Here is a 15270-nt window from a genome sequence, read left to right as displayed (position 1 = left end):
TCCAGTCTTACACCAGCTTACTTTTAACAACAAAATCCATCTACCTTACTAAATTCAATCTAAATTCAACCAGTCCTGACCATGCACAAAACTCATTTCTCAGGCTTATTTTCCACCAACTTTCTGTATGCTTATTATTTTGTCCCCTATTTTTTCCCCATCTAGAAAGGACCAACTTTGGGACAAAATTATTTTCTTTTCCCTTAAAAAAACACAATTCCATCTTTCGTACCTTCTTTTGTTCACAACACACATCTTACTTTCCAAGTAAGCAATTATGAACTACCTTAGTGGTCTGTTTGGCATGGCAAACAAATATCAATAATAATTTCTAAAAACATGTGCTTTCTTATAAAAATATCTGTGTGGCACCAAACATATATATGAATAGTTCTAAATATCTTTAGCTTATTTGTAAAGGGAAGAGAATGTTTCAGTATCTTATTTGGGAATGACCTAGCTCTTCAATAAGCTTCTACTGTTTAACTTAATTTAGCACAATTCTTCAACTTACCAAGTCATATGGAGAGATTATTTTCAAGCAGACATTCCTAAAGCATAATTATTTCTAGAGTTTACCCCCAAAGCTTATCTTGTCTCCTTTATAGTGTATTTATAAGAATTTCATCATACCAAGTTAATTTTTATTGTTGACAAACTCTGTAACAGAAATAAATGTATTGACCTGCATTAAACCTAGGTAAAATAAAAGACAAGTCTTTATTGATTAAACCAGCAATCTTAAGCTTGATGCTAGATGTTAATTTAATACTGAATACTTTCTAGATTGTTTGAACCTAAAATTCATTCTAACCTGCTTTTTCATATTTAGAAATATTTAGTTCATAAGCACTTAAATTAAACAGAGCTCTTTTATAAGTTTAATTTTGATAATATTTTCCAGAGGTAGAGATGTCTCATATGTGTAATGTGTACAGAGAGAAAACTAGGGCTCTCATAGCTTCAGTTTAAAAACTTAGTTATGAATCAGATATTACAATGTACATTTCATTCAGTTGCTCAGTCATGTCCAACTCTTTGCAAACCCATGAATCGCAGCACGCCAGGCCTCCCTGTCCATCACCAACTCCCGAAGTTCACCCAGACTCACGTCCATCGAGTCAGCGATGCCATCCAGCCATCTCATCCTCTGTCATCCCCTTCTCCTCCTGCCCCCAAGGCCTCCCAGCATCAGTCTTTTCCAATGAGTCAACTCTTCGCATGAGGTGGCCAAAGTACTGGAGTTTCAGCTTTAGCATCATTCCTTCCAAAGAACACCCAGGACTGATCTCCTTTAGAATGGACTGGTTGGATCTCCTTGCAGCCCAAGGGATTCTCAAGAGTCTTCTCCAATACCACAGTTCAAAAGCATCAATTCTTCAGTGCTCAGCTTTCTTCACAGTCCAACTCTCACAATGTACACTTACTACTTTATAAATAACAGTTGAAATACATTAAAGTTGCATGCTCAGATGAATAAGGCTTCACTAATCATGGAAAAGTGGAGAAGGCACTGGCGACCCACTCCAGTCCTCTTGCCTGGAACAATCCCATGGGCAGAGGAGCCTGGAAGGCTGCAGTCCATGGGGTCACTAGGAGTTGGACATGACTGAGCGACTTCACTTTCACTTTTCACTTTCATGCATTGGAGAAGAAAATGGCACCCCACTCCAGTGTTCTTGCCTGGAGAATCCCAGGGACGGGAGCCTTGTGGGCTGCCGTCTATGGGGTCGCACAGAGTCGGACACGACTGAAGCAACTTAGCAGCAGTCATGGAAAAGACTTTAAGATTGGCATTTGTTCTTGATTAAGGAGGCTATGAAGTGAATTTTGGCCGAGAGACCCTTTCCAGCAGTTTTGAAACTAAGCAGGACCTTATAGGGCCCTTTGGGTACAAATCCTTTCCCTGTCCCCTTCTTGTTTGTAGGAAATAAGCTTCCTTCAGCCTTCTTGACTTTTCCCTGAGTTCCAAAGAGCAGATTCAAACAGTTGCTTACCAGGGAATGAAGAAGCAGAGGAGGAGCAGTCAAGAACCAAAAGTGCAGCAATAAAGTGGGCCATGGTTGCTCCTCAAGGAGCATCCACAACAACAAAATGTTTGCACTCTGCTGCAGGAACTAAGGCCCCCACTGCAGGCTGAGCACAAGACTCCTTGGGCACCACCCTTTACCTCACCACCAATCAATCAGAAGAAAGTCACAAACCCTGTAGCCCTTAGCCCAAACTTTGCCTAGTAAACCCTTCTCCCACCAGACTGGGAGTTCAGGGTGGTACCAGCCACCTGTTCACCTTACTTGGCCCTGCAATAAACGCCTCTTTGCTCCAAACTCTCTTGTTCTGGTTGGTTTGGCCTCACTGTGCATCAGGCACAGGAACTTGCATCCAGTGACAATTTGAGTTTGAAAGGGCCACTGCTGGGCATACACATTGAGGAAACCAGAAGGGAAAGAGACACGTGTACCCCAATGTTCATCACAGCACTGTTTATAATAGCCAGGACATGGAAGCAACCTAGATGTCCATCAGCAGATGAATGGATAAGAAAGCAGTGGTACATATACACAATGGAGTATTACTCAGCCATTAAAAAGAATACATTTGAATCGGTTCTAATGAGGTGGATGAAACTGGAGCCTATTATACAGAGTGAAGTAAGCCACAAAGAAAAACACCAATACAGTACACTAACACATATATATGGAATTTAGAAAGATGGTAACAATAACCCTGTGTATGAGACAGCAAAAGAGACACTGATGTATAGAACAGTCTTATGGACTCTGTGGGAGAGGGAGAGGGTGGGAAGATTTGGGAGAATGGCATTGAAACATGTAAAATATCATGTATGAAACAAATTGCCAGTCCAGGTTCGATGCACGATACTGGATGCTTGGGGCTGGTGCACTGGGACGACCCAGAGGGATGGTATGGGGAGGGAGGGGGGAGGAGGGTTCAGGATGGGGAACACATGTATACCTGTGGCAGATTCATTTTGATATTTGGCAAAACTAATACAATTATGTAAAGTTTAAAAATAAAATTAAATTAAAAAAATAAAAATAAATAAAAAAATAAAAGGGCCACTTTTGCACTTTTTCCCCTTGGTTTCAGGTTCTACTTGGTTGAGCTAATTAGACTCAGTCTCAGGTCATAGTGGGCTGTACTTACATTTCCAATTTGTAGAAATTAGCAAGGCAAAGACAGTTGCTTTTAATTCTCCAAAGAACTGGTCTGTCACCTAAATGATATTTAAAAATTGATTTGCCGAACCATATCTTATTTAATTTGCCTTTCAGAGAGAATATGTTCTAAGTTCTAGGACTTTAGAGTTTAACTTACCATGTCTTCAAAAGCTTGCATAAGGTATTCAACAAGGCCCTCTTTCTGAGGGCACAAGTTAAACCCAAAGCAAAATCACTAATTTTATTACTATTAGCCCTTGAATATTACCTCCCAGTTTTAACTTTATATGGTAAAGCCCAGGTACTCCTACTGGTTTCCTTTGGTATGTTTAATCACTATTTCCTGAGGCTGAGATCTATATGCCCTGTCTTATAATACCAACCAGGGGAAGCATTCCCCAGTGAAACAAGTCTACCCCACAATATGATAAACCAAAAGTCACAAGCTGGTTTTTCTTAATTGTTTTAAACTAATGGTATGCCTAGGTCAACCATTCGATATGTATTTTTCACCCTTTAATTTCTTTTTTTTTAATAAGTACCAATAAAACAGCTTTTTATAATGAGAGAGCTCTAAATGTTTACCAATTCCTAAGTCCCATTTAAAGATCCATCAACTGGCCATTAATGAGATATATCTTAATAGTGATTAAACAATAAGGCAAAAGCCTTCCTCAGAAGAGAGTGCAAAGATGCTACCTAAACAAGATTCAGCAAGGTTACTCCTCAAAGTAATTTAAGAAAGGCCTGCATTGTGCAGGCTAACACAATGAAGGTTGAAATGGCAAAAAGCCCCTGAGAGTTGGCATGGCCAGACAACTGCTCAGAACCTGTCTATTCAATTGGCTGACATATGTACACCATACATTTTGGATGGAGGAGACCAAGTTCTCAACACACACACACACACAGATGATCAGGTAGAACATTACATTTCAAAGACAGATAAAAAGAAATGCAAACTATCCCTGGAGGGGCTTTTGTTTCTTTAAGGTCAGAATTTTGAAAGGATTTTTGTTTTTTAATCAAGCAGTCTATTTTTAAAACTGTGTACACAATAAAAGAACCCCATTATTAGCTATTATCAGGATGAGACTTTCTCTAATTCCCAATTAAGTAAATACTGTAGGAACATAGACCTGTCTGGGGTATTAGTTGGAGGCTGGCAATCTGTCATTCCTTTTAGTTTTGAAAGCTTTATTCTGCATTCAGAGGTTGGTTTGTCAAAATAGAATTACAAGTGATAATCAGGTGATGGGCCAGTGTACCGCTTGTGACCTTAATTCCCAGGGTTTGCCCCAGAGTAGTTTCAGCTCCTCTTAGCATGTCTCAGGTTTTCCCTCTGGCAGTATAAGACTACCATGGGCGCTCATGTCCCCAGCAGAGCAAGCTTTAATTAAAATGAATGGATTTTCCTATAGGGACAGCTACATGGCATGATGTCTTTGCCTCCACCACTCCTGTAAGTTTCTCAGTTGTCCGAGAAAGCCATTGCCAGCCAAGAGATGTCGCCTTCTTCAGAGCTCAAAACTCTCGTGAGATTTTGGGTTTATTCTGACAGATTCTATTACAGTAGGCAATTCAAGGAAAAACGTAGGCAATCCAACCCTACTCAGTGTTCTTGCAACTGAGCAAAATCTTCCCAGACTTTCAACTGAGAATAAAACCCCTGAGTGTCTAAACTGAACAAAATCTTGCCAGTGCCTTCGCTGAGGATAACCCCAGGTACCTCTTCTTGAAACTAAGTTTCAAGGACCACTGACTCCTCCAAAAAGGAGCTTAATACCACTGCATAAAATTTAGCATCATTAACCAATAATAGGAGATCTGAAAACCAGGAGTGACTCACCAAAAGTCATCTGGACTCCCGAAGGAGGTGTTCTGGCCCAAGAGATGCCTGGTAGAGTTCACGTGAGGAACTCTGCTCTGGGCTTCTTCATTTGGTTCCCAAAACTGTCAACTGGGAAAAAAAAAAAAAAGCACAACCTTAAAGTTGAAAATTATGTTTTATTCAGTGAACTCTCTGAGGACTTCAAGACCAGGAGGCAACCTCTCAGATAGCTCTGAGGTGTTGCTTTGAAGAGGCAAGGGAAGAGCCAGGATATTTGCAACAAAAACCAGGTAGTTGAAACATTAAAAGATTGCCATTAATTAAGGAAAACCAGACATCTCAAGGTAATGAATTTAGCACTTTTCTACATATGGGAAGATGTGAGAATCTGGGCTCATTGAAATTATTCCTTTGATATGCACCTTATCTATTTCTATTCAGAAAGAACTTTCCCTGTTCTTTCCCATCATAAGTCCCCTCAGGGCTCAGTGTCAGGGTGGTGGAATATGGCAGGCAAAAGTTTTTATTCACACCTCCCAGCATCTTCTCCATAGGCTTCTGTACTCTCCCAGAAGTCCAAGTTGCACCAGACTCAAGCTCCAGCATGGTGGCAGACTAAAGTTTGAGAATATGTGAAAGCAGGCAGCTGTTTTCCCATCATGATTTTAAACTTTCTTTAAAACTAAATTATAGTAGTATTTGTGCAATACATGTACAGCATAGGACTGATAAAAAAAATGTAAACTCATACAAACATGGTCTTACAAACATTTCTTCTTTTTTTAAACCTTATTCATGTATTTAAAATTATCCTAAGCTGCAGAAATGATATGGTAGAGAAGTTTCCATTAAAAAGCAGTGAAGTGAGACTAAACCTGAACAATTTAAATGCAAGTTCCTCAATACCGCCTTACCGTCTTCCCTTTCACTGCCAACACACTACAGACTTCTTGTCTAGATTTTTTTTCTTACAGACACTATTATTTTTCCATATGATCAATATCTAGATGAAATACCAAAATAAGTATGTTTTCCTTGGTTAATATCAAAATATTTCCCTTGGCCATAAACATGAATCTAGCCACATACCTTTCGCAAAGAGTCGGACACGACTGAGCCATTGAACTGAACTGAACATACCTTTACCCAAGTGAATAAGCTGTCAAAACTTAAAGTTCAAAATTAGTTTAACTTTGTTGCAGAAGTATGTATCCTGACTCCTCCCCCTTACCTCTTCAGAGCAGTCCTTCAACTCCAGGAAGAAATGACTCGCACAGGGTCACTCAGTTGATCAATGGAAGTTCAGATACCTCCAGAACAAAATTCTTTGACACAGTACTGTTCCCTGAAAAAATAGTGCCTTTCTGAACATAGTTGTCACAGCAAAGTATGACCTAAGGAACTTCATCATCATTTACATAGCTGGGTTTGTAGAGGTTATTGGTGGTTCAACAGGAAGAACCTTTAGTTCTGTGCATCATACCTCCAAGAAAATCAACGAAATACAGTGAAATGGGATTAGAGTTCAAAGACATAATACAAGAAAATTTAGTGCTGTATAATTTGTTTAAAAATCAGGGATATCATAAATGACCACAGAGGAACAGTTCAATGAATCAATAGAGTGCTGTGCAAATGTAAAAATAATTTTTATTTTTATTTTTTTTCTTTTCAAATAAGTGGTTTTTATTTTTTTTATTATTTTTTTTAAATTTTATTTTATTTTTAAATTTTACATAATTGTATTAGTTTTGCCAAATATCAAAATGAATCCGCCACAGGAATACATGTGCTCCCCATCCCGAACCCTCCTCCCTCCTCCCTCCCCACACCATCCCTCTGGGTCATCCCAGTGCACCAGCCCCAAGCATTTGAGGGCATGTAAATATGGTTATAGGCTTACCAGGTGGCTCAGTGGTGAAGACTCCACCTGCCAATGCAGGAGACCTGGGTTCATCTTCTCCGGGTAGGGAAGATCCCCTGGAGAAGGAACTGGCAACCCACTCCAGTAGTCCTGCCTGGGGAATCCAATGGACAGAGGAGACTGGCGGGCTGTAGTCCATGATATCAGAAAAGAAAGTTGGACATGACTTAGCGACTAAACCACCACCACAGCAAAAGATGCTTATGGAACCTGAACTTCTGTTTCTGGAATAACATGGCAGGCCAAGTGTGGCTTCCATGGTAGGCTTTAAGAGACCTGGTAACTTTTTATGCTCTCAGAATGCTTGCTCTTGGAATCCAGCCACCCTCTACAAAGCTCAAGCTGTGGTATAGAATGGGGACGGCCACATGGAGAGAGACTTTAGAAAGTGAGAGGGCATTTTGAGTGTTCAGACCCCAGTGGATGCCACCTAGAGTAGATGAACTGCCCACCTGAGCCCAAGCCAATTTATAGAATCATTAGAAATAATAAATTGTGAGTTTGGGGGCCACTATGTTTTGGCGTGGCTTGTTTTGTAGCAATAGGTGACTGAAAAGGTGGGGGAAAAAACCCTCTCAATACAAATGCTTAGGAATGAGAGATCAGTTCAGTTCAGTTCAGTCACTCAGTTGTGTCCGACTCTTTGTGACCCCATGAATCGCAGCACGCCAGGCCTCCCTGTCCATCACCAACTCCCAGAGTTCACTCAGACTCACTTCCATCGAGTCAGTGATGCCATCCAGCCATCTCATCCTCTGTCGTCCCCTTCTCCTCCTGCCCCCAATCCCTCCCAGCATCAGAGTCTTTTCCAATGAGTCAACTCTTCACATGAGGTGGCCAAAGTACTGGAGTTTCAGCTTTAGCATCATCATTCCTTCCAAAGAAATCCCAGGGCTGAGATAAGCTGTAACAAAAATATTTTTTAAATACAAAGTTAAAATGAAAGCTGTCAAAAATGAAGAGGAATTTGAGGCCAAAGCAATAATCTGGTGACCTGAAGATAGAGCTGCCCCCAGAACTACAGTTTGGATGTTGGTGCAGATATAGACTCTAAGGCAAGAAATTTAGGTTTTAATGCCCACCTGGACCTTGGGCCACTCAAGGTAAACAGCTGAAATTGACACCTCTACATAAATATATCTGGGATTCCCAGCTCAAGATATTAACAAGGAGACTTGAGCTAGCTTAGGGTGCTTCATGAGGAAAGAAAAGGCTCCCATGGTAAGCAGAAGACATATACACACCATGTGTTTGAAGCACAAGTTTATGCCATCTAAAGTCATACAGTAATATACAAACCAAGAAATTAATTTATACTTGATTATAGACCAGTGTGACCCCCTGGGAGAGTTAGCAAATGGAAATGTAATGTAAAACTATCCTTTAGAATTCCTCCTGAAGAAATAAATTTCCAAAGATGAGTTTATAAAACACACAAGGAAATTATCTATTATGAATGAGAGTTGATGGGTAAAATTTCAGGATGATTAGCACTACAAGAACTTGAGGGTAATGTTGAAGATTTCATAAAATAAATACATTTAAATGACAAAAGATAAAAAGTAGACATGAAACTGTAAGAAAGCAGCAAACTATGAAAAATTAACAATTTGGAAAAAGCAAGTAAATGTATAGCAATATAAATGACACATGAGGAGATATAAGGAATAGAAACAGAATAACTAAGATATTTTTTGATCAACAAGAGCTCTAAAAGGAGATGTTGATAGTATTTGAAAGATACTGCCAAGGATTTATCAGAATTGATGAAAGTCAAAAAATTTGAGTTAAAAGAAGAATCATAAGTTACAAGAAGGGTGTGTTTAAAATAAATTCCGCGGACTTTCCTGGTGGTCCAGTGGCTAAGACTCTGCACTCCCAATGCAGTGGGGCCCAGGTTCCATCCCCGGTCAGGGAACTAGATCCCACAGGCCTCCCACATGCCGCAACCATGAGTTCGTATGCTGTAACTAAAGACCCCGCATGCCACAAGTAGAAGATACCGCACACCACAGCAAAATTGGAAGGTCCTGCATGCCGCAACTAAGATCCGGCACAAACAAAACAAAATAAATTCACACTTATGCACTGCAGAACACCAACAGAGAGGAAAAATTAAAACAAAGAGAAAGAGTTAACCACAAATAAATAGGTATTGCAAGGACAGCAATTTCCCAACATCAAGAATTTAGATCAGAAGATAATGGAATAATTCTAAGTCTTCAAAACATGGATGAAAATAATGGTCAACTTAGAGTTCTTCACTAGTTTCAGTATCATTTAAGAAAATGACATTTGTCATTTTCAAGAAAAAAGAAAGATTTGCTACTCACATACCTTTTCTCTAAAAGCTACCAAAGGAGGCACAACAGTAAAAAGAAAATTGAGCCCAGAGAAGAGTATGGTGTAGGAAACAATTGCAAGCCAAGGAGAATGGTGAACACAAATGAAAACCATAATATATATAGATTACAAATTTGTAACAATATTAATGAATGGTTAAAAGAATAATTATTTATGTCTGTTTTATAATATACCACATAACACTACCCACTTCCTATTGTGTCTATTTGTATATACATGTCTGTAAAAGTATAAAAATATGCATGTTGTGGATTCACACTAATATCAGGATTCAGTAATCTCTGGGAAGTAAGAGATAATATACAGATAAATTAAAACTATCTGTAAATATTTTAATTTATCCATATTGTTTTTTTTTAATAAAGATTGCAAGGAAATTTGAAAAATATTAACACTAAATCTGGATGGTAAATATATTCTAGATATACTTACCGTTGTCTAATTTCCTTCATGTTTGCAATTTTCATTATTAAAATTAATAGTTTTATATATAGGTAGAAAGAGAAAAATAATATAAGGAAATACTGTGCAACATTAATTACAGAAGTTAGTTATCAATAGAAGGATCATGCAGGATTCCTTGTCTACTTTTGGATATTTTAAATATTATCTACAATGAGCACTATACTGCTTTTCCATATACATACACACCTCAAAGAGTATTTTTTTTAAAGATTCATGGGACACTAGAACAGAAAGTTAGCTCAGAGATCATCTCCAATTCATCCTTGACAAGATTAATTTATGGTAACAGAAATCAGATCAATTGTTCGTTCCAACAAGAATAGGGTTCATCACATTTGAATCAGTTCTAATGAGGTGGATGAAACAGGAGCCTATTATACAGAGTGAAATAAGTCAGAAAGAAAAACACCAATACAGTATATTAATGTATATATATGGAATTTAGAAGGACAGTAATGACGACCCTATATGCAAGACAGCAAAAGAGACAGATATAAGGAACAGAGTTTTGGACTCTGTGGGAGAAGGCAAGGGTGGGATGGTTTGAGAGAATAGCATTGAAACATGTATATTACCATATGTGAAAGAGATGACCAGTCCAAGTTCGATGCCTGAAACAGGGCACTCAAAGCTGATGCACTGGGCCGACCCTGAGGGATGGATGGGGAGGGAGGTGGGAGGGGGCTTCTCCATGGGGGACACATGTACACCTGTGGCTGATTCATGTCAGTGTATGGCAAAAACCACCACAATATTGTAATTAGTCTCCAATTGAAATAAATTTTTTAAAAAAGAGTAGGGTTCATAATTGAAGTGAGAACTTTCTGGGGCAATGGGAGTGTTTTATGTCTTGGTAGTGGTGTAGGTTAAATGCATTTTTCAAAGACTTTGCAGTATACTTGTGATCTATGCATTTCCCTATAGGTTCTTCTAAGGCAGGATATCTTAGAGTCCTTTCACAAGTGGAGAACACAGCAGATGCCTACTTAATAAGAACTATCTCAAAGCAGTGGGATGACCATCCATGTCTTTTGCAAACCAGCATCATGTACATTTTTACTGTTTCTATGCTGAGCCCTGGAAACTGGAACACGTGATAGGGCCAAGAAGAGAGGACCCATGGCTTCAAGATTCAGTTTCTCAAATAATACTTTGGAGACTTGAGTTAATCTCCCCCATCAGCAAGTTGTCCATGTTGTATACATCTATTAACAATGATTTATATGGTCTTTAAAGATACTCCATGCTACCAATAACAGCTCAGATAACCCAAGCTCTCTGATAATTAAACATCTTTGTAGGCACGTTTGGAGGGTGAGAAACATTTAAATGGCTGTATTTAAAAGATGCTGCTTGCTCAACCTATGATGACGTCTTTAACAAATGGCTTCTCCTTGTCTTCGGCAGGGGCACACGATGAAGCAAAGGCACAACGAGGTAGCAGTAAATGACAGTCCTCAGTGTGCAGGCTCCTGGCCCTGGGGAGGTACAAGAAGACGCTGGCGCGCACGTGCACTGTGCAGACGGGTGGGGGTGGGGGGAGGCGCGTCCCACCGAAGGACGGGGAATCCTTTGCTCTCATTTCTCCAGCTGCGTTTTGTTCTGTTTACCCGCAGAAAGAAAAAAAAAAAAAAAAAAAGAAAAAGGAAAAAAAAAAAGTTTTCTTTCATTTGGTGGGGTACCCACGTGAATGCAACTTTCAGGCGCTATCCCTGTCTTTTCTGTCTTTTCTTCTCCCGACTCCGCCCCAGGGTCGCAGTGGCACGTGTAACGCACAAGTGTGTTCTGGTCCCTGTCTGCTTTCTCGGTTATTTCACAAAGCTGGTTGGTACAGTGGTTTCTTCAAAAAAAAAAAAAAAGAGAGAGAGAGAGAGAGAGAAGGAAGGTGATTGATAAGCTGCATTTGAGGAAACATAAAACCCTGTATCAGTAGAATCCATAGAGGAAGGAGGCAGGACAGAAAATGGACAAAAACCCTCAGAAATCACTTGGGAAAAGGTCAGGAGGACTGGTTTCAAATGGTCTTTTATTCAGGGGTTCCCGAGGTCCAACACTGTTCCATGAGGCTCTAAGGAGGAATATGAAGGCAGGGTTTAATCCGGAGCAGACCACAGAGGCATAACAAGGAAGGCGGATGGACCCTGGTCTCTTCCTTGGTAACAAGACCAGAGGTGCGTTCTTGTCTGACACTGACTTTCAGCAGAGCTCACCTGGTTCAGGAAGTCTTTACTGTGTTTTTCCTTCAGGGAGAAGTGATTCCTTGTGACACAATTCTAAGGGCACTTTCCTGGGCCTTTTAGTTGAGAGGGAGACTGCTGCATTTAGAATCAAAAAAATTCTCCTTGAAATCTTTATACATCTGCTTTTCATAAAAGAACATCTTGTTTTTACCCAAGGACTGCTGACCCACAGAGCAGATTCTCGTTTGAATTTGGAGGCAATTAGAGGCCTTGCTTGCAGTTCTGGCTTCCTGGTTTGCATTTAAATGGTGTGCTTTGTTCACGCCAAGTTCAAGAGTAATTTGATGGCTGTCCCTTCTCCTAGCACACATTGAAGGGAAGCAGCGGGACTAATAAGCCAAGATGCCCCTGGTACAGTGGGCACAAGGGATTAAGGGTGCGGGAAGACATCAGAGGTTGTCACAAATATTGTCCCAGAGCCAACAAGGATAGAACCCTCAGCAGGCAAGAAGCCTGCCTCCCCGGCTCTAAGACCAGTCTACTCATCCCTGTGGAAACTCCCATTATTTCTTGCGTATCTTTTTTTTTTCCCTGGTTTTTGCTTTTTAATTTTTTACACTGTTGTGTTGGTTTCTGCCGTACAATAGCGTGAATCAGCCGTAATTACACATATACCCCCTCCCTGTGGCGCCTCCCTCCCCTGCTCCCATCCCAGCATCTGGGTCATCACAGAGGGCCAGACTGAGCTCGCTGTGCGGTACTTCCCTTCAGCTGTCCATTTACACACAATAGTGTATATATGTTGATGCTGCTTTCTCCATTTGTCCCCCTCTCTCCATCTTCTTAAACCCATCTTCCTTATGAGGGCTTCAGAATTGTAAGTTAAGTGCATATTTTTTTCTTAGTAGAGGGAGAAAAGGAATGGATCACATGGAGCATTTCTACAATAATCAGGGGTTCTGCTTTCTACATATTCCATGGAGTTCTTCAGTTTTGCTCCTTCCTCTAAAGAAAATTTCAGTTTCTTGTCTTCCTATGAATTTTGTTTTGGCTTTTCTGAATTTGTTGCCTTATTTGATGGCTTATTTGGTCTTTTGGAACAATAAGTTGTATTTCTACCTATGTAATATGTTTTAACATCCTCTGTTGTTGTTGAGGATCATCAACCCAGCAGTGACATTTAAGTGACTTCATGATTTTGGAACACACCTGTTCTCCCTTCTGCCATAATTCCACTGTTTGATACCGAAACTTATATATCCTCTACTGCCATTAGACACTGCTTTCTAGAAAACCAAGAAAAAGCCTCATTTTAACTAATCCAGGAAATGATGCCACAGGAATATAGACAGTTTCTATATTTCACATCATCTGTATGACTTAGCTGACAGTCGCCATCGTTCTTGTGAAGGGTTGGGTTGCCCAACCATGTTCATTTGGGTTTTCCATATGATGTAACAGGAAAACCTGAATGCACTTCTTGGCCAACCCAGTACTTGACAAGTGCAATCTACTAGGAAGACATTTTCCTGTGCCTCCCAAGCATGCATGCTACTCATGCTCAGTAATGAGCCACAGTGGAAAACAACGTGAGGAGGCAAGAAAGATGGGGATCTTTTTTTTTAACGGACAAAGATCTAATGTCTCTGGCAGGAACAGTAGGGATCAGAATTATGTCTGTCCTGGTGTTCCTTTTGATGTCAATGACAGCCATTCATCCAGTTTTCAATGTTGGCGGGTATCAATGAGAGGAAGGAGTTCTCTGCCTGAAAATTATAGAAGAAGAAAGTGGGCTCTGCATCCAGGAAATTGAGTCAGGAGTAAAGACCATCAACCCTGCTCCCGAATTGGTTTACATTTCACTTTATGATTAGATTGTGTTTTCACTTTTTCCCTCATTCTGCTTTTGAGTTGCTGTTTGGCTAGAAGATTTTATGCTTTAAAACAAACAATGAAGCGATTTTCATTTCAATAGTAAAACGTTAAAAATCTAGCTTTGGGCCACATGGAAGATACCACAACGCAGGAGACCTTTATCTCACTGCTGCTGTCATCGTACAAAGTGTGCAATGGAAAATTTGCCAGACTGATTCATTCTCTGAACATGAATTCTGGAAGTCAGTTTCCAACCACACTCTAGCCAGGCTAGGTGACTCAAGGGTTTATAGAAAGGAGAGTGGGAGGCAAATAGCCCCTTATTTAAGTCCTGTTTGCATACAGAGGATGGAGGTGGGCTTTCCACATAATAGTTCTATTTAAAAATGTACTCATTGTAGGAGAGACAAAGGGTCTGTCCTCTAGCTGGTAACTACTCAAGTGATGGACAAGCCTTCCTTCACAAAAGCGGACAAAGGAGGCATCTGAAACACAGTCTGTGATACTGGGTCACCTATTAGTCATCGCAGCTAATTGTACATCTTTCTATGAAACACTGAAAAGCCTCTTTGTGAATTAATACGGTTCTGCTTGATGCACTCGATTTGAAATGACATTTCTCTGTATGTGGTGCATGTCAGCTTTGCTTTGAAAAATAACAAAGTTAGCAGAATATGTCCAATATATTTTCTTGGGGAATAGGGTTTTTATCATACGATTCATTAAGGATTTGCCTTACCCTGACATTTGTGATATAAAGGAAAATCAGAAAAAAAGTAATTTTCTTGATCAAGATATGTTTTTACTTAATGCAAATAAATGTAGTCTGTTGCTTGCAAGGGAAAAAAAAAGTCTTCTGAGATCTGGTATAAACTGCTAAATAGAATAATACGTGCCTCTTTTGTTAAACCAGCATTTCAGTATTGGACTGCTTCTGAATATGTTTGTTTCTTTTCATCCGTGGCATACACTAAGAAACTTAAACAACTGTTGCCTTCATGCTATATTTGTTAGAGCAGAATATGAATAAAATTTGTTTGAGAGGATAAGGTAGAATTATCCGTGTTTTGTGAAATTTGTTCCTTAGCTGTGAGCAGTTAATGACTCAAAAAATGTTCATTTAACAGTAGATATCTGGTTGCAAATATGTGTATTTAAAATTGCCCTTGCAAGTCAACTGTAACTTTCCCCACTAAGACTGATCAATGGTGTGGCTGTGTTTTCAAAATTAAATACAGAAGTTTGAACAGACATAAAACCTAATGTATAATTTTTCTCTGAATGCTAAGTAGTTAATTACCCTAGCAACAGCCTCTGAGGTGAAGATAGACATTGTTGAGATAAAGCCAATGGCTCCATGAACATTGGTCCATCCTATAGAACCCATCATGCACTACTGGAATTCTTTTTGAGCATCCTTGATGTCACGTAGCCAGGCTGGCTACGTGA

At 39.7% G+C, this 15270-nt stretch overlaps 1 protein-coding gene across 3 annotated transcripts in view; it reads left to right on the top strand.

Annotated features, from left to right (window-relative positions):
• The window catches only part of MACROD2 (mono-ADP ribosylhydrolase 2), a 2318987-nt gene extending 2307356 nt beyond the window's left edge, over positions 1–11631 (top strand). For all 3 annotated transcript variants that reach the window (XM_044928284.2, XM_025264700.3, XM_025264701.3), the window contains exon 19: positions 11174–11631. The gene's annotated coding sequence lies outside the window, so the exon portion shown is untranslated. The remainder of the gene's footprint in view (positions 1–11173) is intronic.
• Positions 11632–15270: the final 3639 nt, after the last annotated feature.

Source organism: Bubalus bubalis, chromosome 14, assembly GCF_019923935.1.
Source record: "Bubalus bubalis isolate 160015118507 breed Murrah chromosome 14, NDDB_SH_1, whole genome shotgun sequence".
Classification (NCBI taxonomy): domain Eukaryota; kingdom Metazoa; phylum Chordata; class Mammalia; order Artiodactyla; family Bovidae; genus Bubalus; species Bubalus bubalis.
The sequence above is the reverse complement of the archived record's forward strand: the minus strand, read 5'-3'. Positions and strand labels throughout refer to the sequence as shown.